This window comes from Dermochelys coriacea, chromosome 4 (genome assembly GCF_009764565.3).
Source record: "Dermochelys coriacea isolate rDerCor1 chromosome 4, rDerCor1.pri.v4, whole genome shotgun sequence".
In the NCBI taxonomy this organism is placed as follows: Eukaryota; Metazoa; Chordata; order Testudines; family Dermochelyidae; genus Dermochelys; species Dermochelys coriacea.
Window position 1 is genome coordinate 110,949,202 of NC_050071.1, and position 23,753 is coordinate 110,972,954.

A 23,753-nucleotide genomic window follows, 5' to 3' on the forward strand; every position below is an offset into this window, starting at 1 on the left:
AAACATAATTCACTGACAAACTCAATCATTTTAAGTACTTGTTTTACATCTAGAAGCATAATCTCATTTTGTGTCTGATGCACTAGAGTGTCAGACACTTACACTTTTTATTATCACAGGTTTCAGAGTAGCAGCCGTGTTAGTCTGTATTCGCAAAAAGAAAAGGAGTACTTGTGGCACCTTAGAGACTAACAAATTTATTAGAGCATAAGCTTTCGTGAGCTACAGCTCACTTCATCGGATGCATTTGGTGGAAAAAACAGAGGAGAGATTTATATACACACACACAGAGAACATGAAACAATGGGTTTATCATACACACTGTAAGGAGAGTGATCACTTAAGATAAGCCATCACCAACAGCAGGGGGGGGAAGGAGGAAAACCTTTCATGGTGACAAGCAGGTAGGCTAATTCCAGCAGTTAACAAGAATATCAGAGGAACAGTGGGGGGTGGGGTGGGAGGGAGAAATACCATGGGGAACTTTGTGACTTTGTCCTGACCCATAACTATTTCACATTTGGTGACAATGTATACCTTCAAATCAGCGGCACTGCGATGGGTACCCGCATGGCCCCACAGTATGCCAACATTTTTATGGCTGACTTAGAACAACGCTTCCTCAGCTCTCGTTCCCTAATGCCCCTACTCTACTTGCGCTACATTGATGACATCTTCATCATCTGGACCCATGGAAAAGAAGCTCTTGAGGAATTCCACCATGATTTCAACAATTTCCATCCCACCATCAACCTCAGCCTGGACCAGTCCACACAAGAGATCCACTTCCTGGACACTACGGTGCTAATAAGCGATGGTCACATAAACACCACCCTATATCGGAAACCTACTGACCGCTATTCCTACCTACATGCCTCTAGCTTTCATCCAGATCATACCACTCGATCCATTGTCTACAGCCAAGCGCTACGATATAACCGCATTTGCTCCAACCCCTCAGACAGAGACAAACACCTACAAGATCTCTATCATGCATTCCTACAACTACAGTACCCACCTGCTGAAGTGAAGAAACAGATTGACAGAGCCAGAAGAGTACCCAGAAGTCACCTACTACAGGACAGGCCCAACAAAGAAAACAACAGAACGCCACTAGCCATCACCTTCAGCCCCCAACTAAAACCCCTCCAACGCATCATCAAGGATCTACAACCTATCCTGAAGGACGAGCCATCGCTCTCTCAGATCTTGGGAGACAGACCAGTCCTTGCTTACAGACAGCCCCCCAATCTGAAGCAAATACTCACCAGCAACCACACACCACACAACAGAACCACTAACCCAGGAACCTATCCTTGCAACAAAGCCCGTTGCCAACTCTGTCCACATATCTATTCAGGGGATACCATCATAGGGCCTAATCACATCAGCCACACTATCAGAGGCTCGTTCACCTGCGCATCTACCAATGTGATATATGCCATCATGTGCCAGGAATGCCCCTCTGCAATGTACATTGGCCAAACTGGACAGTCTCTACGTAAAAGAATGAATGGACACAAATCAGACGTCAAGAATTATAACATTCAAAAACCAGTTGGAGAACACTTCAATCTCTCTGGTCACTCGATCACAGACCTAAGAGTGGCTATACTTCAACAAAAAAGCTTCAAAAACAGACTCCAACGAGAGACTGCTGAATTGGAATTAATTTGCAAACTGGATACAATTAACTTAGGCTTGAATAGAGACTGGGAATGGATGAGTCATTACACAAAGTAAAACTATTTCCCCATGGTATTTCTCCCTCCCACCCCACCCCCCACTGTTCCTCTGATATTCTTGTTAACTGCTGGAATTAGCCTACCTGCTTGTCACCATGAAAGGTTTTCCTCCTTCCCCCCCCTGCTGTTGGTGATGGCTTATCTTAAGTGATCACTCTCCTTACAGTGTGTATGATAAACCCATTGTTTCATGTTCTCTGTGTGTGTGTATATAAATCTCTCCTCTGTTTTTTCCACCAAATGCATCCGATGAAGTGAGCTGTAGCTCACGAAAGCTTATGCTCTAATAAATTTGTTAGTCTCTAAGGTGCCACAAGTACTCCTTTTCTTTTTACACTTTTTATTGTGTGCAAGAGTGCAATGCTGTGTAATGAATAAATGAGAACCTTAATATAAAGTCAGAGTGTTTACAATATTAGAACTAAATTTCTAGATAAAAAAATAATCCACATCCTGGAATTAAGATTGAGACAGTATCAATAAATTAAAGAAAAAAAACTATCATATTTTATTTATAGTTTGAAAATATTTTATTTTATCCAAATAGTAAAATCCAGTTATGGATTACAGTTAGGATTACAAATTTAAACATGGGAAAGAATGGAAATTAACAGCTATGGTAACGTAAGAACATAAGAATGGTAGCCATACTAGGGGAGACCAAAGGTCCATCTAACCCAGTAGCCTGACTTCCAACAGTGGCCAATGCCAGGTGCCCCAGAGGGAAGGAACAGAATAGGTAATCATTAATTAATCATCCTTCTGGCAAACAATGGCTAGAGACACCATCCCTGCCCATCCGGGCTAATAGCCATTGATGGACCTATCATCCATGAATTTATCTAATTCTGTTTTTGAAGCCTGTTATAGTGTTAGCCTTCGCAACATCCTCTTGCAAAGAGTTCCACAGGTTGACTGTGTGTTCTGAGAAGAAATACTTCCTTTTGTTTGTTTTAAACCTTCTGCCTATTAATTTCATTTGGTGACCCCTACTTCTTGTGTGATGAGAAGGAATAAATAACATTTCCTTATTCCCTTCCTCCACATCAATCATGATTTTATAGACCTCTATCATATCCTCTCCCCCTTAGTTGTCTCTTTTCCAAGCACAGAACTCCCAAATTTATTAATCTCTCCTCATACGGAAGCTGTTCCATACCCCAATCATTTTTGTTGCCCTTTTCTGAACCTTTTCCAGTTCCAATATATCTTTTCTGAGATAGGGCGACCACATCTGCATGCAGTATTCAAGATGTGAGCGTACCATGGATTTATATAGAGGCAATATGATATTTTCTTTTTTATTATCTATCCCTTTCTTAATGATTCCCAACATTCTATTTGCTTTTTTGACTGCCACTGCCCATTGAGTGGATATTTTCCGAGAACTATCCACAATGACTCCAAGATCTCTTTCTTGAGTGGTAACAGCTAATTTAGACCCATCATTTTATATGTATAGTTGGGATTATGTTTTCAATGTGCATTACTTTGCATTTATCAACACTGAATTTTATCTGCCATTTTGTTGCCCAGTCACCCAGTTTTGTGAGATCCCTTTTGTAGCTCTTAGCAGTCTGCTTGGGCTTAACTACCTTGAGTAGTTTTGTATCATCTGCAAATTTTGCCACCTCACTGTTTACCCGTTGTCGGGGTTCCGTCTCCACTCTGAACTCTAGGGTACAGATGTGGGGATCGGCATGAAAGACCCCCTAAGAGACTGGAGGCTTTTACCTGCTTCCTGCTCAGCCTGGAACTGTTCCCTTGATGCTGGAGACATTAGTTCCTCATTGAATTGTGGACTTGGGCTTGGTCCCTCTGGAAGCAATGTAGGTGATGGAGCTGTTTCTGCTGACTGTGAACCGCTCTCTGCTGGTGCACTATGTGGTATTTCAGGCTCTGGCTGAGCTTCTTGTGTAGGGTTATCTACTGCTGCTGCCAGTGCAGGCTTGTTGGTGCCCTCTGGTGTTGGAGCGGTAGATGGGGTGCTGGACTCAGTGCTGGCAATGGTTCTGGTACTGGTTGCTCCGCCATTCTGTTTCTGGGACTGGCTCTGGCTGGGTTTCCGTGACTGGATCCACTAGTGTCATCGCAGACGTTGGCATGGGGTCCAGTTCCACCCCCTCAGTCTGGGTCTCTGGTAACACAGACTGGGCCCTTGTTGAAATCTCAGGAACAGAGCTAGGTGTGACAGCTTGCTTAGCCTGGCTATAGGTGACCATTCCCACCCTCTTGGCTAGCTTCACATGGTTGGCCAAGTCTTCCCCCAGCAGCATGGGAATGGGATAATCATCATAGACTGCAAAAGTCCACATTCCTGACCAGTCCTTGTACTGGACAGGCAACTCAGCTGTAGCCAAGTTTAAAGATTTTGACGTGAGGGATTGAATTGTCACTTGGATCTCTGGACTGATGAATTTGGGGTCCACTAAGGATTGGTGGATAGCTGACACTTGTGCTCCAGTGTCCCTCCATGCTGTAACCTTTTTTCTGCCCACATTCACAGTTTCCCTTCGCTCTGAGGGTACCTGAGAGGCATCTGGGCCTGAGGACCTGTGGTGTGACTCTGGTGTAATGAACTGCAGTCTGTTGGGGTTCTTGGGGCAGCTGGCCTTTACATGCCCCAGCTCATTACATTTAAAACATCACCCAGCTGACTGGTCACTGGGGCGAGGTTGGTTGCTGGAGACGGGTGTGGTGGGATGATAAGGTGGGTGGGGAATGTAGTTGGAATGTAGTTGGGGCTTTGGGTTGTCCCTTGTGATAGGGTTTCATTTTGGGTTGCCCCTTCTGATATTTGCTCCAACTGCTTCCAGTTTTTTTTCTTTTCCGCCACCTCCATCCATTTGGCTCCAAGCTCCCCTGCCTCGATTACAGTTTTGGGCTTCCCATCTAGGATGTACCTTTCTATTTCCTCAGAAACACCCTCTAAGAACTGCTCCATTTGCACTAGGAATGGCAACTCCTCCAGGGATTTAACACTTGCTCCTGATATCCAGGCATCCCAATTTTTCACAATGTAGTAGGTATGTCGGGTAAATGACACGTCTGGTTTCCACCTTAGGGCTCTGAACTGCCAATGGGCATAGAATCATAGAATCATAGAATCATAGAATATCAGGGTTGGAAGGGACCCCAGAAGGTCATCTAGTCCAACCCCCTGCTCAAAGCAGGACCAAGTCCCAGTTAAATCATCCCAGCTAGGGCTTTGTCAAGCCTGACCTTAAAAACCTCTAAGGAAGGAGATTCTACCACCTCCCTAGGTAACGCATTCCAGTGTTTCACCACCCTCTTAGTGAAAAAGTTTTTCCTAATATCCAATCTAAACCTCCCCCATTGCAACTTGAGACCATTACTCCTCGTTCTGTCATCTGCTACCATTGAGAACAGTCTAGAGCCATCCTCTTTGAAACCCCCTTTCAGGTAGTTGAAAGCAGCTATCAAATCCCCCCTCATTCTTCTCTTCTGCAGACTAAACAATCCCAGCTCCCTCAGCCTCTCCTCATAAGTCATGTGCTCTAGACCCCTAATCATTTTCGTTGCCCTTCGTTGTACTCTTTCCAATTTATCCACATCCTTCCTGTAGTGTGGGGCCCAAAACTGGACACAGTACTCCAGATGAGGCCTCACCAGTGTCGAATAGAGGGGAACGATCACGTCCCTCGATCTGCTCGCTATGCCCCTACTTATACAACCCAAAATGCCATTGGCCTTCTTGGCAACAAGGGCACACTGCTGACTCATATCCAGCTTCTCGTCCACTGTCACCCCTAGGTCCTTTTCCGCAGAACTGCTGCCGAGCCATTCGGTCCCTAGTCTGTAGCGGTGCATTGGATTCTTCCATCCTAAGTGCAGGACCCTGCATTTATCCTTATTGAACCTCATTAGATTTCTTTTGGCCCAATCCTCCAATTTGTCTAGGTCCTTCTGTATCCCATCCCTCCCCTCCAGCGTATCTACCACTCCTCCCAGTTTAGTATCATCCGCAAATTTGCTGAGAGTGCAATCCACACCATCCTCCAGATCATTTATGAAGATATTGAACAAAACGGGCCCCAGGACCGACCCCTGGGGCACTCCACTTGACAGCGGCTGCCAACTAGACATGGAGCCATTGATCACTACCCGTTGAGCCCGACAATCTAGCCAGCTTTCTACCCACCTTATAGTGCATTCATCCAGCCCATACTTCCTTAATTTGCTGACAAGAATGCTGTGGGAGACCGTGTCAAAAGCTTTGCTAAAGTCAAGAAACAATACATCCACTGCTTTCCCTTCATCCACAGAACCAGTAATCTCATCATAAAAGGCGATTAGATTAGTCAGGCATGACCTTCCCTTGGTGAATCCATGCTGACTGTTCCTGATCACTTTCCTCTCCTCTAAGTGCTTCAGGATTGATTCTTTGAGGACCTGCTCCATGATTTTTCCAGGGACTGAGGTTAGGCTGACCGGCCTGTAGTTCCCAGGATCCTCCTTCTTCCCTTTTTTAAAGATGGGCACTACATTAGCCTTTTTCCAGTCATCCGGGACTTCCCCCGTTCGCCACGAGTTTTCAAAGATAATGGCCAAGGGCTCTGCAATCACAGCCGCCAATTCCTTCAGCACTCTCGGATGCAATTCGTCCGGCCCCATGGACTTGTGCACGTCCAGCTTTTCTAAATAGTCCCTAACCACCTCTATCTCTACAGAGGGCTGGCCATCTCTTCCCCATTTTGTGTTGCCCAGCACAGCAGTCTGGGAGCTGACCTTGTTAGTGAAAACAGAGGCAAAAAAAGCATTGAGTACATTAGCTTTTTCCACATCCTCTGTCACTAGCTTGCCTCCCTCATTCAGTAAGGGGCCCACACTTTCCTTGGCTTTCTTCTTGTTGCCAACATACCTGAAGAAACCCTTCTTGTTACTCTTGACATCTCTTGCTAGCTGCAGCTCCAGGTGCGATTTGGCCCTCCTGATATCTTTCCTACATGCCCGAGCAATATTTTTATACTCTTCCCTGGTCATATGTCCAAGCTTCCACTTCTTGTAAGCTTCTTTTTTATGTTTAAGATCCGCTAGGATTTCACCATTAAGCCAAGCTGGTCGCCTGCCATATTTACTATTCTTTCGACTCATCGGGATGGTTTGTCCCTGTAACCTCAACAGGGATTCCTTGAAATACAGCCAGCTCTCCTGGACTCCCTTCCCTTTCATGTTAGTCCCCCAGGGGATCCTGGCCATCTGTTCCCTGAGGGAGTCAAAGTCTGCTTTCCTGAAGTCCAGGGTCCGTATCCTGCTGCTTACCTTTCTTCCCTGCGTCAGGATCCTGAACTCAACCAACTCATGGTCACTGCCTCCCAGATTCCCATCCACTTTTGCTTCCCCCACTAATTCTACCCGGTTTGTGAGCAGCAGGTCAAGAAAAGCGCTCCCCCTAGTTGGCTCCCCTAGCACTTGCACCAGGAAATTGTCCCCTACGCTTTCCAAAAACTTCCTGGATTGTCTATGCACCGCTGTATTGCTCTCCCAGCAGATATCAGGAAAATTAAAGTCACCCATGAGAATCAGGGCATGCGATCTAGTAGCTTCCGTGAGTTGCCGGAAGAAAGCCTCATCCGCCTCATCCCCCTGGTCCGGTGGTCTATAGCAGACTCCCACCATGACATCACTCTTGTTGCACACACTTCTAAACTTAATCCAGAGACACTCAGGTTTTTCCACAGTTTCGTACCGGAGCTCTGAGCAGTCATACTGCTCCCTTACATACAGTGCTACTCCCCCACCTTTTCTGCCCTGCCTGTCCTTCCTGAACAGTTTATAACCATCCATGACTGTACTCCAGTCATGTGAGTTATCCCACCAAGTCTCTGTTATTCCAATCACGTCATAATTCCTTGACATCACCAGGACCTCCAGTTCTCCCTGCTTGTTTCCAAGGCTTTGTGCATTTGTATATAAGCACTTGAGATAACCTGTTGATCGCCCCTCATTCCCAGTATGAGGCAGGAGCCCTCCCCTCACAGACCTTCCTGCCTGTGCTTCCTCCCGGTATCCCGCTTTCCCACTTACCTCAGGGCTTTGGTCTCCTTCCCCCGGTGAACCTAGTTTAAAGCCCTCCTCACTAGGTTAGCCAGCCTGCTGGCAAAGATGTTCTTCCCTCTCTTCGTAAGATGGAGCCCGTCTCTGCCCAGCACTCCTCCTTCATGGAACACCATCCCATGGTCAAAGAATCCAAAGCCTTCTCTCCGACACCACCTGCGTAGCCATTCGTTGACCTCCACGATTCGACGGTCCCTACCCAGGCCTTTTCCTTCCACGGGGAGGATGGACGAGAACACCACTTGCGCCTCCAACTCCTTTATCCTTCTTCCCAGAGCCACATAGTCCGCAGTGATCCGCTCAAGGTCATTCTTGGCAGTATCATTGGTGCCCACGTGGAGAAGCAGGAAGGGGTAGCGATCCGAGGGCTTGATGAGTCTCGGCAGTCTCTCCGTCACATCACGAATCTTAGCCCCTGGCAAGCAGCAGACTTCTCGGTTTTCCCGGTCAGGGCGGCAGATAGATGACTCAGTCCCCCGGAGGAGAGAGTCCCCGACCACCACCACCCGCCTTCTCCTCTTGGGAGTGGTAGTCGTGGAACCTCCAACCTCAGGACATCGCATCTCATGCCTCCCAACCAGCGGAGTCTCCTTCTGCTTTCTCCCCCCAGACATATCATCTGGTCCACTCTCCGCATTGGTACCTGTGGAGAGAACATGAAAGCGGTTAGTTACCTGTGTCTGTGTTACTGGAACCCGGACATTCCGCTTACCTCTTCTGGAGGTCACATGTTGCCAAGCTTCTTCACTGGCCTCTTGGCTCCTCTGTGCAACCTGCTCTACATCTTTAGAGCTTTGTGCCCCTAGAAGGCTATCCTGAGTTTGGTCCAGAAAATCCTCAGTCTCTCGTATACAACGCAGGGTCGTTACCTGTTGCTCCAGACCTTCAATCTTCTCTTCCAATATGGAGACCAGCTTGCACTTTGTACAGACAAAGTCGCTTCTGTCCTGTGGAAGAAAGACAAACATGGCACATCCAGTGCAGGTCACAACAGCTGAATTCCCACCTTCCATATCACCTACCTACTATGAGCTTCCTCAGAGACGTTGGCAAGATGTAAGCCTCAATGGGCTCACTCCAGGCGAACTCCCAGGCAAACTCCTGCTGTGAGCTGCTCTGCTGTCCCCGCTGCTCAGCTGGTTCGCGAGGCTCTGGCTATTTTTAAACAGCCAGGCTTCCCTGACGCAAACACACAGACACCCTAATGCCCGCCCCCTGCAGGCTAGCAGCCAATCAGACACTCACTCAGGCTCCCTCCCAGCAAACACACGCTCGGATACTTCCTCAGCAAGCAAACACACACACTCGGATACTTACCAGTCCCAGGCAAACTCCTGCTGTGAGCTGCTCTGCTGTCCCCGCTGCTCCGCTGGTTCGCTGCCGCTCAGCTGGTTCGCGAGGCTCCGAATGCTCCGCATGCTCGGGTGTTAGCCCCATTTTAATTCTGGCCTTGTTTTTAAAGAGTTCATAGCTGTTCATGCGTTCCTTAGGCATTTCAGCTGCCACTTCTGCTAAGGGTCCACTGAGCTGCAGCCTCAGCTCTACCATGTACTGGTCTGCAGAGATGCTGTACCCAAGGCAGGCCCTTTCAACATTTTCTAAGGTGGCCTCAGTATCATCGCCTGCCTTGTAAGTGGAAAATTTCCTTGAGTGGGGACTGGCACCCGGAGAGGGATTGGTAGGGTTAGCTGGTAGATTCAGCTTAGCCTTTTCCAGATCTTAGCACTTCAGCGCTACCTCTGTCTCCAAGCATTTCACCTCCAAGCGGTGCTTCTCCTCCTCCAAGCGGTGCTTCTCCTCCTCTGCCTTCAAGCGTTTTGCCTCTTTCCTCTCCTCTGCTTCCAACTCTAAGCATTTTAAGGCTATCTGTCTGTCAAGTTCTTTTTGTTTCTCTTCAGCTTCAAATTTAGCTAATTCTAGTTTCTGTTGGATATTGCATTTTGCCATCCTAGCTTCTGCTTACCTAGCTTACCTGAGAGCGAAAAAAAAAGCCTTCTTGTGGATTTCCTGGCTGTACCTAACACCTTCGTTAAAAAAAACCTAACACCTCTGCCTCCAGGCAAAGAGAGAGAAAAGGGGGAAAAACTGCTGTTCTCAGCTCCTGCTTTTCCAAAGCAGCAAAAGGAAAAAAAAATTCCTAAGGTTTGTGCTTCTGGTTCAAAATGATCTCTGGTTCAAAATGATCCCATCACTCTGCCACCACGTCAGGGTTCCCTCCCCACTCTGAACTCTAGTGTACAGATGTGGGGACTCGCATGAAAGACCCCTAAGCTTATTTCTACCAGCTTAGGGTAAAACTTCCCCAAGGCACAAACTCTTTGCCCTTGGAGTACACTGCCACCACCAAGTGATTTAACAAAGAATCAGGGAAAGGACTACTTGGAGTTCCCATTCCCCCAAAATATCCCCCCAAGCCCTAACACCCCCTTTCCTCAGGAGGCTTGAAAATAATATCCTAACCAATTGGTTACAAAGTGATCACAGCCACAAACCCCTGGGTCTTAGGACAATAGAGAAATCAGTCAGGCTCTTAAAAGAAACAGAACTTTATTAGAAAGAAAAAAGGTAAAAGAAGCACCTCTGTAAAATTAGAAGGGAAGCTAATCTCACAGGGCAATCAGATGTAAAATGCAGAGGATTTCCCTCTGGGCAAAAACTTTAAAGTTACAAACAGAAAACCAGGAATACACCTTCCTCTCAGCACAGAGAAAATCAAAAGCCAAAACAAAAGTATACTAACACATTTCCTTGCTAGCACCTACTAATTCTAATGGAGTTGGATTGCTTGCTTTCTTGATCTCTCTCCGGCAAGCACACAGAAGAGACAGACAAAAGCCTTTTCTCTCCCTCCTAGATTTGAAAGTATCTTGTCCCCTTATTGGTCCTTTTGATCAGATGCTAGCCAGGTTACCTGAGCTTCTTAACCCTTTACAGGTAAAAGGATATTGTGCCTCTGGCCAGGAGGGATTTTATAGTACTGTACATAGGAAGGTTGTTACCCCTTTTCCCAGATCATTTATGAATATGTTGAATCGGACGTCCCAGTACAGACCCCTGGGGGACACCACTATTTACCTCTCTCCAGTCTGAAAACTGACCGTTTATTCCTAGCCTTTGTTTCCCATCTTTTATCCAGGTATGGATCAATGAGAGGACTTTTCCCCTTACCCCATGACAGCTTGCTTTGCTTAAGAGCCTTTGGTGAGGGAACTTGTCAAAGGCTTTCTGAAAATCTGAATGCATCCAATGAAGTGAGCTGTAGCTCATGAAAGCTTATGTTCAAATAAATTTCTTAGTCTCTAGTACTCCTTTTCTTTTTGCGAATACAGACTAACACGGCTGCTACGCTGAAACCTGAAAATCTATGTACACTATATCCCCTGGATCCCCCTTATCCACATGCTTGTTGACCCCCTCAAAGAATTCTAGTAGATTGGCAAGGCATGATTTCCCTTTACAAAAACCGTGTTGACTCTTCCCCAACAAATTATGGGAATCTATATGTCTGACAATTCTGTTCTTTCTACCAGTTTGCCCAGTACTGAAGTCAGGCTTACCAGATTGTAATTGCTGGGATCACTTCTTGAGGCCTTTTAAAAAATTGGCATCACATTAGCTATCCTCCAGTCATTTGGTACAGAAGCTAATTCAAATGATAGGTTACAAACCACAGTTAGTTGTTCTGCAATTTCACTTTTGAGTTCCTTCAGAACTCTTGGGTGAATACCTGACTTATTATTATTATTTGGTAATCCCTAAGAACTTTAACAATGTCTAAGTACAGGTTTCAGAGTAGCAGCCGTGTTAGTCTGTATTCGCAAAAAGAAAAGGAGTACTTGTGGCACCTTAGAGACTAACAATTTTATTTGAGCATAAGCTTTCGTGAGCTACAGCTCACTTCATCAGATGCATTCAGTGGAAAATACAGTGGGGAGATTTATATACACACATAGAGAACATGAAACAATGGGTTTTCTCATATACACTGTAAGGAGAGTGATCACTTAAGATGAGCTATTACCAGCAGGAGGGGGGTGGGGTGGGGAAGGGAGGAAGAAACCCTTTAGTGGTGATAATCCAGACGGGCCATTTCCAGCAGTTGACAGTCTGAGGAACAGCGGGAGGTGGGGTGGAGAGGGGAAATAACATGGGGAAATAGTTTTACTTTGTGTAATGATGCATCCACTCCCAGTCTCTATTCAAGCCTAAGTTAATTGTATCCAGTTTGCAAATTAATTCCAATTCAGCAGTCTCTCATTGGAGTCTGTTTTTGATTTTTTTTTGTTGAAGAATAGGCACTCTTAGGTCTGTAATCAAGTGACCAGAGAGATTGAAGTGTTGTCCGACTAGTTTTTGAATGTTATAATTCTTGACGTCTGATTTGTGTCCATTTATTCTTTTACGTAGAGACTGTCCAGTTTGATCAATGTCTAAGTAAACTCCCTGCTCTATGCTCAGATTGGAGTTTGTGACATGTATCTTCATATCACAGCCAATTGCTATAGATAATGATGTTTAAATTAGAGTTTTGAGTAGGGGTCATTGAATCTCCAACCACAAGAATATTTGAACAAAGATTCAGACAGATGAACAATTATGAAATAACATTTCCACTAAGAAAAGTTCTTCCTAAGAACTTAGAGGTTGGCTTAAGCGTGATGGTTTATATCTTTTCAAATTTCTTTATTAAAAATGCCCATGAAGTTGTAGCTTTGGATGTTCTTGTTTGCCATATAAATGCCTACTCCTTTTTTGAATCCTGCTAAGATCTTAGCCTTAGTGATACATTGTGGCATTGAGTTCCACAGACTAATCATGCTCTATGGTAAAAGGTTTTCCGTTGATCAATTTAACATGTCACCTTTCAGATTTCTTTGAATGTCCCTTTGTTCTTTTATGAGTAAAGGATAGTAGCAATGGGCTAGATCCTCAGCTGGTAAGATTCACTCTAGCTCCACTTAAGCACCTGAGCTACACATATTTACATAAGCTGAGGATCTGGCCCTGTAATACTTTAAAACTTGAATATTCACAAGGTGAAAATGGGTAGATTTGCTTCCTCTATTTCTTTGCATTTAATAGGATATAATTATTTCAATTCAATGAAATTTAGTTAATAAAATCCTGCATCAAAGTCAGGTGCAGATTTCATAACACTTAATTATGTGGACTAGAATGTGCGATTACTATATGGTGATTGTTGAACACTACTGAACCTGATTATTTTGTATATATTTGTTGTTTCTAGATTCTGTTGATATCAGAAAAAAGGATATAAATGTTGTTCCACAGCTTATGAAAATGTACATCACCACAATGAAGTACCTCCGGAATTAAGTTTAACCTTGACTATTATCCATCTTATATTTCTTATTTGTCATACTAACATCAGTGATGATGCTTAGAAGTCATTGTTTCAGCAGAATCCATCACACATTTGTTTTTTCCAATCAATAAATAAGGAAAAATCATGAAAACTTAATGGTTTTTAAACTTTCTCTTAAATTCAACTTTATCATCATACCTACTTATTGTCCATTCTTTTAGAATACTGAGAATCTGCCTCATAATTCAAATACAATAGTACTATAGAACACTGCTGCTACATTCTTTCATGGTAAACACTCACACAAGGAGAGAATCAGTGAGGAAACTGTGAATTTGTTGGTGAGGAGGGCAAACATGAAATTAGAAGGAAAAATGGGAGAACACTGTGCAAAGAAATTTGCGTGAAGATCAAAGAAAGACTACAAAGACTTTAGAAAGAAGAAATTGAGAGAGGTGGCTGAAAAGAACAAGTCTGAAGAAAGGTGGAAAGAGATGTTAGGCTGAAACAGATTATCCTGGCAGCGCTGAAAGATGAAAATGGTGAAAGGATCAAGATGAATGAAATATGTACAAAATTCTACAATGATTTCTACTTTTTGCATGTCAATGTCCAGTGTACACCATCAAGGCAGCAGGCTACAGAAGAAGTTCCTGATGTTATGTGGGAAAAAATGGAATATGCAGTTTGTAACATAAAGAGAGGGAAGAGACCAGACGTGGATGATATTTGGCCAGAATATCTCAAGGTGGGGGAAGACGATCTCTTCAAAGCATTGTTGCAGTGGTTCACCACCTACATCAACAGCAAGCATGTTACAGATGCATGGAAGAAATGGAAAACAATACTATTGATGAAGAAAGGCAACCCAGAAGAATTGAGCAACTGCCGTCCAATCACACTCCTCTCACAAGTGTACAAGGTCTTCACCCACATCATACCCACTCAGATTAAGAAGGGTCTTCAAATGTATGAAAGCAGAGAACGAGCTGGTTTCCGCTCAGTGTATTTGACAATTGACCACATCCATTCAGTTCGGCAGCTCATTGAAAAATGTAAGGAATACAAAGTACCATTGTGTATTGCATTTGTTGACTACAAAAAGCATTTGACTCAGTGGAGATTAATGCTGTACAAAATGCACTCAACGAAATCGGAATTGACCTGAGGTATATTGACCTGCTGGAAGAAATTAACCACAATTGTTCAGCAGAGATAACATTATTCAATGTCCCTTGCATTATTACTAAACACAGAGGAGTCAGACCAGGTAATCTCACAATCTCACCTAAGCTGTTTGCAGCAGTACTGGAGTCGCTGTTGATGAAATTGACCTGGGAAGAAGGAATCAGAATTGATGGAGAACAGTTAACACATCTTCTCTTTGCTGATGACTGTGTAATATTGGCAAAGGACACAGCAGAACTGGAGAACAAATTGCAACTGCAAACACTTTCACATGACATTGGGTTGGAAGTGAACATATTGAAGATGAAGTGGATGTGGAACGAGCATTGTGCAGCAGGAATCATCACTGTAAACAGAAAAGTAAACAAGGAGGTCAACAAATTTATTTATCTGGATCAGCAGCTGAGCAGAGACAACTCATTTGAAGGGAAATGCAGTAGGAGGTGAAAGGCAGGGTGGGTAAGTTTCAATAAAATAAAGACATCTCTAACAGATGATGAACTTCCCATGAATAAAAAGGAAAGAACTGTTTAACTCCACTGTTCTGTCAGCAATAATATACAGAGCGGAAAGCTTGTCAATGACGAAAGCGGAGGAAGAAAAATTCACTGTCACCCAGAGAGCAATGGAAAAGCAAATGTGCAATATATCTCTCCATGATCATATACCAATTCAGGCGATCAGAAGGCATACAGAGGTGACCAATGTAGTGCAGGTGATGTATGGCACAAAGTGGAGAGGGGAGAGTCATATAGTTTGCAGGCAAGACAATAGGTGGACAACCCGCATCAGTGACTGGATCCCCAGAGACCACAAGCAACCCGTGGGCAGACTGAAAATGCACTGGGCTGATGACAAAACTCTGTGGCCGGAAATGGAAAGAATATGCTCAAAACAAAGTGGAATGATGTGGCGTCGACTTGCATTCATGGAGGGACGGACGAGGACAAGCTGGACAAATGTGACGCACACAAAAACAAACCTATTGTAGCAATTAGCCAGAGACACTTTGTTACCTAGTAGCTAGAAAATGGGCCTAAGAGTCTGGTCTCATGGCTTTCTTGACTTAATAGATGATTTTGCAAAAGTCACTTGTTCTGGGCCAAGGTGCCTGGCCTAGCAGGAGTATTCTGAGAAAAACGAGGCTTACACACAGCTGTGAGTTATTGGCTTTACTGAAGGTTAGTGACCCACCCACAACGGGGACTCCAAGCGTTGCAGTCACGGAGGCAGGGAACCCAGCCCACCGGAGCTCTGCCTGGGACGAAGTCCAACGGAGGGGCAGACAGTCAGTGTTAATAAGCATTACACAAAAACAGCTCATGAATATAGAATTAGGTACTTCTCAAAGGGGGGGCTTTCTGCTACCTGGTGAAGGGCCATGCAAAGCAGCTGTGTCCTTCAAGAACTATCTATATCCTGCAATAACAAAGCAGCTGTGTCCTTCAAGAACTATCTATGTCCCACAGTAACCTCTCGGCTCAAGAAAGCGGAAGTTCCCTAGCTAGGCCGTAACAAAGTCTTCCGCAATCCCTTACATCACTTATGCCTGGAGCCTCAAGGGGACCTAGGCATTGCAACACATAGCATTGTGATGCCTAACTTTTAGATGCCTAGGAAATGACTGGAACACCAATGGGATCTAGAGTAGCAGCCGTGTTAGTCTGTATTCGCAAAAAAATATTTTTCTGTATTCTTTTTGCGAATACAGACTAACACGGCTGCTACTCTGAAACCTGTCATTATGCAAGGCACTGAATTTAGCCGTATAGAGTGGAAAATTAAATTTGTTAGTCTCTAAGGTGCCACAAGTACTCCTTTTCTTTCAATGGGATCTAGAAAGCTTGAGTTAGATGTGTAGGCTCCCTATAAGATGAATGGGGAGTGATAGGTGCCTCAGAATGGGATCCACAAAAGCCAGCATGCTAGGTGGGAGCTGCCTAAGCTAGCCAATGGGAGATGCTGGCAAGAGGAGTGTGTCCTAAACCCTGCCCCTCTCACTGAGTTAGAAGCCAAAGTCCAGGCTGCAGGGAGGTGCCTAAGTCATTTCTTGTGAGAATGAGTTAGGCACCTGCCTTGCTCCACACAATCTGAGGGGAGGAAGATAAAGTGGTGATGCTCACCCACCCCCTTATAACTTTCAGGCCAGTGGTTAGTGCACTTCCCAGGATATGGGTGATCCAGTTCAAATCTCCCTTCTGTCTCATAGGGAAGAAAGAATTTGAACTGGGGCTCCTCCTCATAGGTGAGTGCTCCAACAACTGAGCTATTGGGTATTCTGATGTGGGGCTCCCTCATTCCAGAGTGTCATTGGGCCAGAGAGAGAATGACTCTTTAGCCCCATAGTTAGAGCATCTAACTGGGAGGTGGAAGACCCAGGGTCCAATCTCCCTACTCCAATGACTATTTAATTATTTACCAAAGTGGAATAGCTTCATCAGGAGAAACTGAGAGAGACCCACATCAGAATATCCATTCTCCTGAGAGGCATAGAGAGCCCGGTTAAAATCCTTTCTCCCTCTCAGGCAGAGATATGGGACCCGGGTCTCCCATATCCTGGATGAGTGCTCTGACCATTGGCCTAAATGTTTATAAGATTCTGCACAGAAGACTAGTGGGTGAATTCCTATCTTCCCCTGGTTCAGGGATTGCATTTAGGCTTAGGTGGTTGATGGTGTCCAGATGCCTAGAGTGGGGCAGCAATGCTGCATGGGCTCAGAGAGAGAAACTGATGCTCTTCATTTTCCAATCTGTATAACAGGTGTAATAATACCTATTGTCCCTCACAGAGATATTGTAAAGGATCACTAAGTGGTCTGATGCTCAATTGAACTAAGCACTCAGTGCAGCTAAGGAGAATGGGGCTGACTCTAGAGGCTGCTCTGGGTTACATCAACTGCAGCATTCCTGTAGGGATAGCTGTGCCAACTGAGAATCAGAAGGAATGGCATATGCTCTGTCCGACCCCCTCCTGCCTTCTGAAGCCCTGATCCTGACGTGCCACATCTGTGGAGGGGCTGTGAAGCTGGCCATTGCAACTGTGTGCTATCCAAGGATTCCCCTTTGTCAGGGGAACAAAAGTAGCCAGAGCTGGGACTGACATCAGGTTTTGTAAAGTGCTTTTAGATTTGCCTCTAACATGCAATGTATGTGTACTTTGCCTTTTAAAAATAAAACCTCCTTAAAAATAGAGTCCCAGAAGAGATTAGGTGAGAAAAGTTAATTTCATGACATTCAATCCATATTATAATTTATGGTTGTTAATACAAATACTTTATATAGTGCTATACATTACAAAGCCCTTTACAAACATAGAGAAAGACACGTTTCCTTTCCTCTAGAACTTACAATTTATTAGACTGATCATGCAGACACATCCCATTAGGGGTAACCCAATTAATAGCAAGTACTATGCCAGTAGGAAGTGTTTGCCAGATCAGGGCTTAAGATAGCTAGATAAGACTCTCAACACAAAATGAGAGCAGGCTAATGGGGAATAAAGAAAGGAATATAGACATCTAAGATACTATATTTTCACAGACAATCAACTACCATAGTCATATGTTCTGAAGTCACAGCCTCAATAGTTATTAGTTGCACCAGTCTAGCTCCTATTTTATGTTCCAGATCCATGGGATTTGGAGCTGCTCTTTGTTTCCTGTAAATGGCATTCATCTGGCAGGTTGCTGTGTTCCCACCATCCATTGCCTAACCTGCCATTTTTTAGAGCAAGGCCTTTTGTTTTACTCTCAGGAGAATAATCTGCAAAACTCAGCAACTGAACTGGCTGAAGGACTGCCTATCCATGTGATCAGGAATACGTATCAGTATCAATCACATCTGTGCCAATGAAAAGGTAAGGAGGCAGGTAGGTTGTTGCTTTTCTGTTTATTTATTTCATTGAAGTTTCATCTTATTCTTTGTGCTTCAGTAGTCAAGATCAAAGCATACTCATCTCTATTTATCTCAGTAATCCCTTTATGTCATGCTTTTGATAACATATCCTGCCTAATTTGAAAGTCCAAGCACTGAACTACAAGAGATCCCTTGGCAGAGTTTTTGAATCCTGAAGTTTGTGTGTCCATGGTCTGTGGGCTCTCTCTGTTTACAGATCTTCTATTTGGATCTTTATCTGACTCTAAAAGGAACAATATTTCTGATCCTTTGCCAGGACTATTTTCTAAGGTCAAGATTTGCTAGCTTTGTGGCTTTTATATACACACACAGAGTCAGGCCACAGGAAAGCCCCTAAATGGGGCCAGAGACTCTAGCGGAGCCTTAATATTAGATTGTGTAATTCGTCTGATTCCACCATTGGGGCAGTCAGGAGATCTGCAGTTGTGCTGCTTTCTCTCTTGGTGATCTCACCAGAAGCCCTGTTCAGTCCTGCTTCTGCAATTTTGGCTCCTATTCCTTGGAGTGCACACACTCTGTTATTAGTTTTATGTAAATTTCCCACAAGCAATTTTAATCTACCTACCTGGTTCCACTGTCATTTTGCCTCTGAGACAGTCTAGTAATTATAGCCATGGGCATAACTAAAATAAGGATTGATTACGTTAAGTCCACCTAGGGCCAGTGGTCCATCTGGTCTAATATCCTGCCTCCAAAAGAGGCCAGTAGAGCCCTATGCAGGACCCGCTGCCATAATAATGGAGTGGGTGGGGGTGGGATTTTAAAAAGTCCCCTGCAGGCTCTACTGGGAAGCACCAGCCAGCTGTTTCAGAGGATGGTATAAGAAACTTTGCAGTAGGCAATGATGGAATAAGCTATCCACAGGGAAATTTTTGTCTTAAGCCCTGTAAGTTATAGGTTAGCTTATGCCTGAAGCATGAGGGTATTGCTTGGTCCAGTGGAAAAATTATTTCCAAGCACCTGTACAAATTCCTTTATTATCTTGGAGCCAAATCCTAAGAGATGCCATTATTTATACAGTACTGTAAGTACATGTGATTTGGAACATTAGGTAACAAGTTCCTACCACCTTACAGGTTTAAAATCTAAATAATAAAGGCACAAATGCATTCAATTCAATACAGAACAAACATGTTACACTATAGAGGCTTACAGTTACTAGAGGGCAAACCCTAGCTCTGTCCTCCATGGGCAGAAAGTCCCGGCTGCCCTGGAACCAATATAGTTCCCTATGCAGAGAATGTGCAGGATGTAGAGATTCATGCTGGAAGTCTGCAACTCCTGTTTGCGATGGCACCCTTTCTCCTGGAGGCTCCCTGCATGCTTCTGTTAAGAGACACTGGGGACTGGGTTAGTGGATCCAGGCATATATGGAGTTCCTGGTCAAACCCTTGCTGCGGTGGCTGCAGGTGAAGTGGATGCTAGTATAGCTGTAACATTGGCGGTGCTATTGAGTTGGGCGGAGGGAGAGACTGAGTCCTTTCTTTCCCCATGGAATCTCCCTGAGCATACTGAAGATTTGACTCTATAAGATCTGTACTTAGATAATGGTGGGGTGTTACTTTAGCTCTAGTGTAGAAGTTGTTTTGAAATATTCAATAAATATGAAATAAAAACTTTTTTTTAAAATGGATGTGGTCCAAGAGCTCAGAATCTATACTGTTAATTACTTGTTCTCATAATGTTCTGGTAACATTTACTTTAACTTTTTCCCCTACTCTAGTTTTTTGGATTGTGCTTCATATTTTAAATTTTGTGGTGTGCAGTCAGACTTCACTTTCCCCTCATGAGAGATTCAGTATCTTTTCTGGTTAGTGAACAGTTCACAACTATTAATTTGTTGAACTTCCCAGCCACCCATAATTAGCAGCAATTTCATTTTCTCCCAGTTGCTTTCTTTGTCACATCCAATCACTGTGAAAAATACAGCAGAACAGTTTGAAAAAATCTTCCAGTTTTCATAAATACATCTTGACAATTTTAGTTGAGTTTCTAATTTGTGTCCATTTTCCTCCACCTCCTGGCAATGAATACTAACTCCTCTGACCATATACACCTGTGGTGTGTCTAATTTAACTTTATTCACAGACATAATCAACCATTTACTTGCTCTCTGACACTACTAGTAGAAGTTAAGGTGGGATTTTCAAAGGCTCTCAACACTGATCTACTACTACAATGGTAGCAGAGTTAGGCCAAAGCTGAGGGCTTTTGAAAATCCCACCCTAAGTAGTTAAGTGTTCAGAAGACAAATGGATTCACTTACCAGAAGTTTTTGGCTGAAAAGAAATGCAGATGGGTGTTCTAGGAATCAGGAGGACCAGGAAATGTTTTATGAGTCTAAGCACAGGACTCAAAATAGCCAGCTTAGAATTTTGCTTTGTTTGTTTTTTAGTGGTTGGTTTTTATTATATTTGACATATGTGAGAGAAAACAAAACACTTGACAAGTCTAAATGTGAGTAATTCAATAAGAGTTACAGAACCTTATAACCTTGCCATGCGAAGCAGTTGTAACCGGCCTACGGCCAGTTCTAGCTGGGTTTCTATGTCCTACAGTAACCTATCAGCACGAGAAAGCGGAAGTTCCCTATTTAGGCCGTAACAAAGTCTTCCACAGTCCCCTACACTCCTCCCCTCACTTTCTCGAGCAACGTCAAAGACCATGAGGATATATTGCGGACGGGAGACCGTAGACAGCACTGGGAGACTAGGCCACAGCCTTAAAGGCAGCAAAAATACAAGCCAAGAAGGCAAATAAGGCCAATAAGTAGGCATTGGACAAGATGGGCAGCCCAACCCCGTAACGTGGAGAGCCAGGACCAAAGCCAGGCATCCCCTTGCTGTTGGCGGATCCCTTCCACCAACTGATGGAGTTGTTGTAAATCGGCTTCAACGGAGGGCCCGGTGTCTGTTACATTAAAGCAACACAAGCCAGAAAACTCCTGGCACGGGTGGCCATGTCGGAGTAGCAAATAATCAATAGCCTATTTTGCAGCATTCCCTGGTGTACCTCGCCCAACACATGTGAAAGGAGCGCGAGGACTGTAGAGGGCAGGTTGAGGGCTTTCACGACAGTACACGCAAGGTGTTCCACCGCATGATAATATGCGCCACTAACCCAGGAATGCCAATCAACAAAAAAGCAAGGGCCGCAGCCTCGGCAAATAAGATTACATCAGCTCTACAGGTGGAGTCAAGAGGGATGGTGTCTCTCCGATGGCGGGCAGGGACTTGTGAAGGTTGTGGAAAAATGAGGGGGGCCACATGGCCAAGGGCACAGGGGCCCCCTGAACTATTGGCTTGGATGTAGGTGTAAGCGGTCCTGCCACATAAGAGAAACCATCCTGTGGGCAATATCATATCCCTGTATGCAAATGAAATATCAGTACTTTCATTACTGATTAATCATACAGGTATGATTTGCCCCAACGTGCCTGGCATTTACAAAGAACATACAAGAGAAGGCAACAGTTTCATTGGCAAGACAAAACGAATACATAGACGTGTCTAGATTGTATTGGGCGGGACCCAAGGCATACAGATCCATATACGTAATAATTTTGTCAATTGTCTTTAGTAAGGAATAGTGCTGGACAAGGGTCAGTGCTGTGCAGATGCCGATAAAACAGGTTTCCATCATGGCACCCACGGCATACGTACGCGGTAAACAAAATGACGTCGCATTAACAGCACTTTGGGCTAACACCAACCAGGCATTCACGGAGGAGGTGGCAGCTCCTTCAATGGTGATTCTCATAAGGAGCGCCATGACAAATGGGAGAGTGAGACCATGCGGTGATATTCTTCTCCTTCCGGGAGTATGTATGTCCATCCTTCCCCGGTAGTGAGGACTATGGCGGCTTGCGATTCCCACTGCGGTACCATCCACCACATGTTAGCCAATAGGTGCCACTCGGTCTCGCTCGGGGCGCTGGTTTCTAGACCTACGGGAGGTAAAGGAAACAGGTTACACAGGGCCTCCCCTCGCTCCCATTACAATGGCTCTGTTGCAATATTAGTGCAAGAGATGGCACCCAATGAGTGGTCCAAACTTAACCAATACGAGGGATAAAATTGTAAGCCTAAAGCCAATGGCGTGATAAAAAATAAGCATGGTGGCTCACATTGGAGCTGCAACTGGGCAGGCCAAGGGTTCACCTTCTGTCTGGGCTGCAGGATATAAGGGTGTGGCGCGTACAAGGTAACTAAGCCTTGCACGGGGTCAATCACACCCGGCGCCTGTATGAGATTCACCCGTAGGTGGGCAGGTACGGCAGGGGGAGAGACCAGACGCTGGAAGGGCATTTGGCCACCCAGTGAGTGATTGTTGAGTAGCCAGACAGCCTGTTCCAGTACCTCAGACTACCCGCAGACGTATGGGTGGGAGTCAGGCAGCGGATCTGATCCTTCAAGAGCCCGTTCAGGCACTCAATAAGGCCGCTTGCTGTAGGCGTATATGGAAGATGGTAGTGCCAGTCCACTGCCACGTCTGCAGCCCAGGTCCGTATGGCCTGGGCCGTAAAGTGGGTCCCCTGGTCGCTCTGTAGAGTGTGTGGAGTTCCGTAGCGGGAGCACAGTTGCTGTAGCGCAGCCAACGTAGTGGCTGCAGCCGCGGTGGCGCTGGTATATACAAACAGGCCAGTACATGTATTCACAGCTGTAAAGGCATACTGCCAGTGTTGCTCTTGAGGCAAGGGGCCAATATAGTCCACTTGCCAATCCTGACAGGGACCTGCAGCCCGAGAAATTCTGCCGGTTGGTCCTGGGAGGGCAATAGGTGCCAAGTGGAAGCAAACCGGACAACTGGCACAAACCATTCGACAGGCCGCCAAGGGGAGGGAGGCACCTTGGCGGAGGGCTGTTATTTGCGTTGCTCGGGCTCCTCAATGGCCTCCATCCACATGGTACTGTTCCGCCAGCTGCAAGACCTCCCCCCATGCCATGGCATCGGCCGCCGCATTCCAGTGGGCCTCGGAGGTTTTAGCCTTTGGGTGGGCGTCTACATGTTGCATGGACAGAGGGGCCTGTCGTGTATAGTGCAGGAGTTGCTGCCAGAGCGCCGCTCCCCACAGGGGCCAGCCTGTGAGTTCCCAACCTTTCGCCTCCCATGCAGTTAGCCAGGTCTGGAGGCCCTTGTCCGGGCCCCTACCTGCTGCCATAGCCCCCAAGAGGCCATGTCCACCACTGTGGTGACCTCGAGCTCGAAGGGGACCCCAGCCTGCGGAGCGTGGAGCTGAGCATGAGTGAGCAGGGCCTCTTTACATAGGTCAAAGGCAGTTTGACGGCCCTGCTGCCATTGCCAGGGTGCTGCCTTTTGTACCAAGGCCTGCAAAGGCTGCATGAGGAAGGCTAAATGGGGAATGAAAGCATGCCAGAACCCAAGTAGACCAAGGAAGGCTTGCAACTCTTTCTTCATCTGGGGTGGGGGATAACCCTACACCGTTTGTTGCACCGTCTGAGGAATTTGCTGATTTGGTCCCGCCCACATAATACCTAGGT

The 23,753-nt window shown here is 45.3% G+C and overlaps 1 long non-coding RNA gene and 1 pseudogene across 1 annotated transcript; one reads left to right on the forward strand and one right to left on the reverse strand.

Annotated features, from left to right (window-relative positions):
* Nucleotides 1-639: 639 nt before the first annotated feature.
* Nucleotides 640-4,401, reverse strand: LOC122460095. The gene is made up of 3 exons (XR_006281169.1): nucleotides 4,199-4,401; nucleotides 1,115-1,124; nucleotides 640-650 (listed from the first exon to the last, which is right to left on the reverse strand). It is a non-coding gene; the product is annotated as an uncharacterized LOC122460095 (long non-coding RNA).
* Nucleotides 4,402-12,998: 8,597 nt separating this feature from the next.
* Nucleotides 12,999-15,245, forward strand: LOC122460042 (annotated as a pseudogene).
* Nucleotides 15,246-23,753: the final 8,508 nt, after the last annotated feature.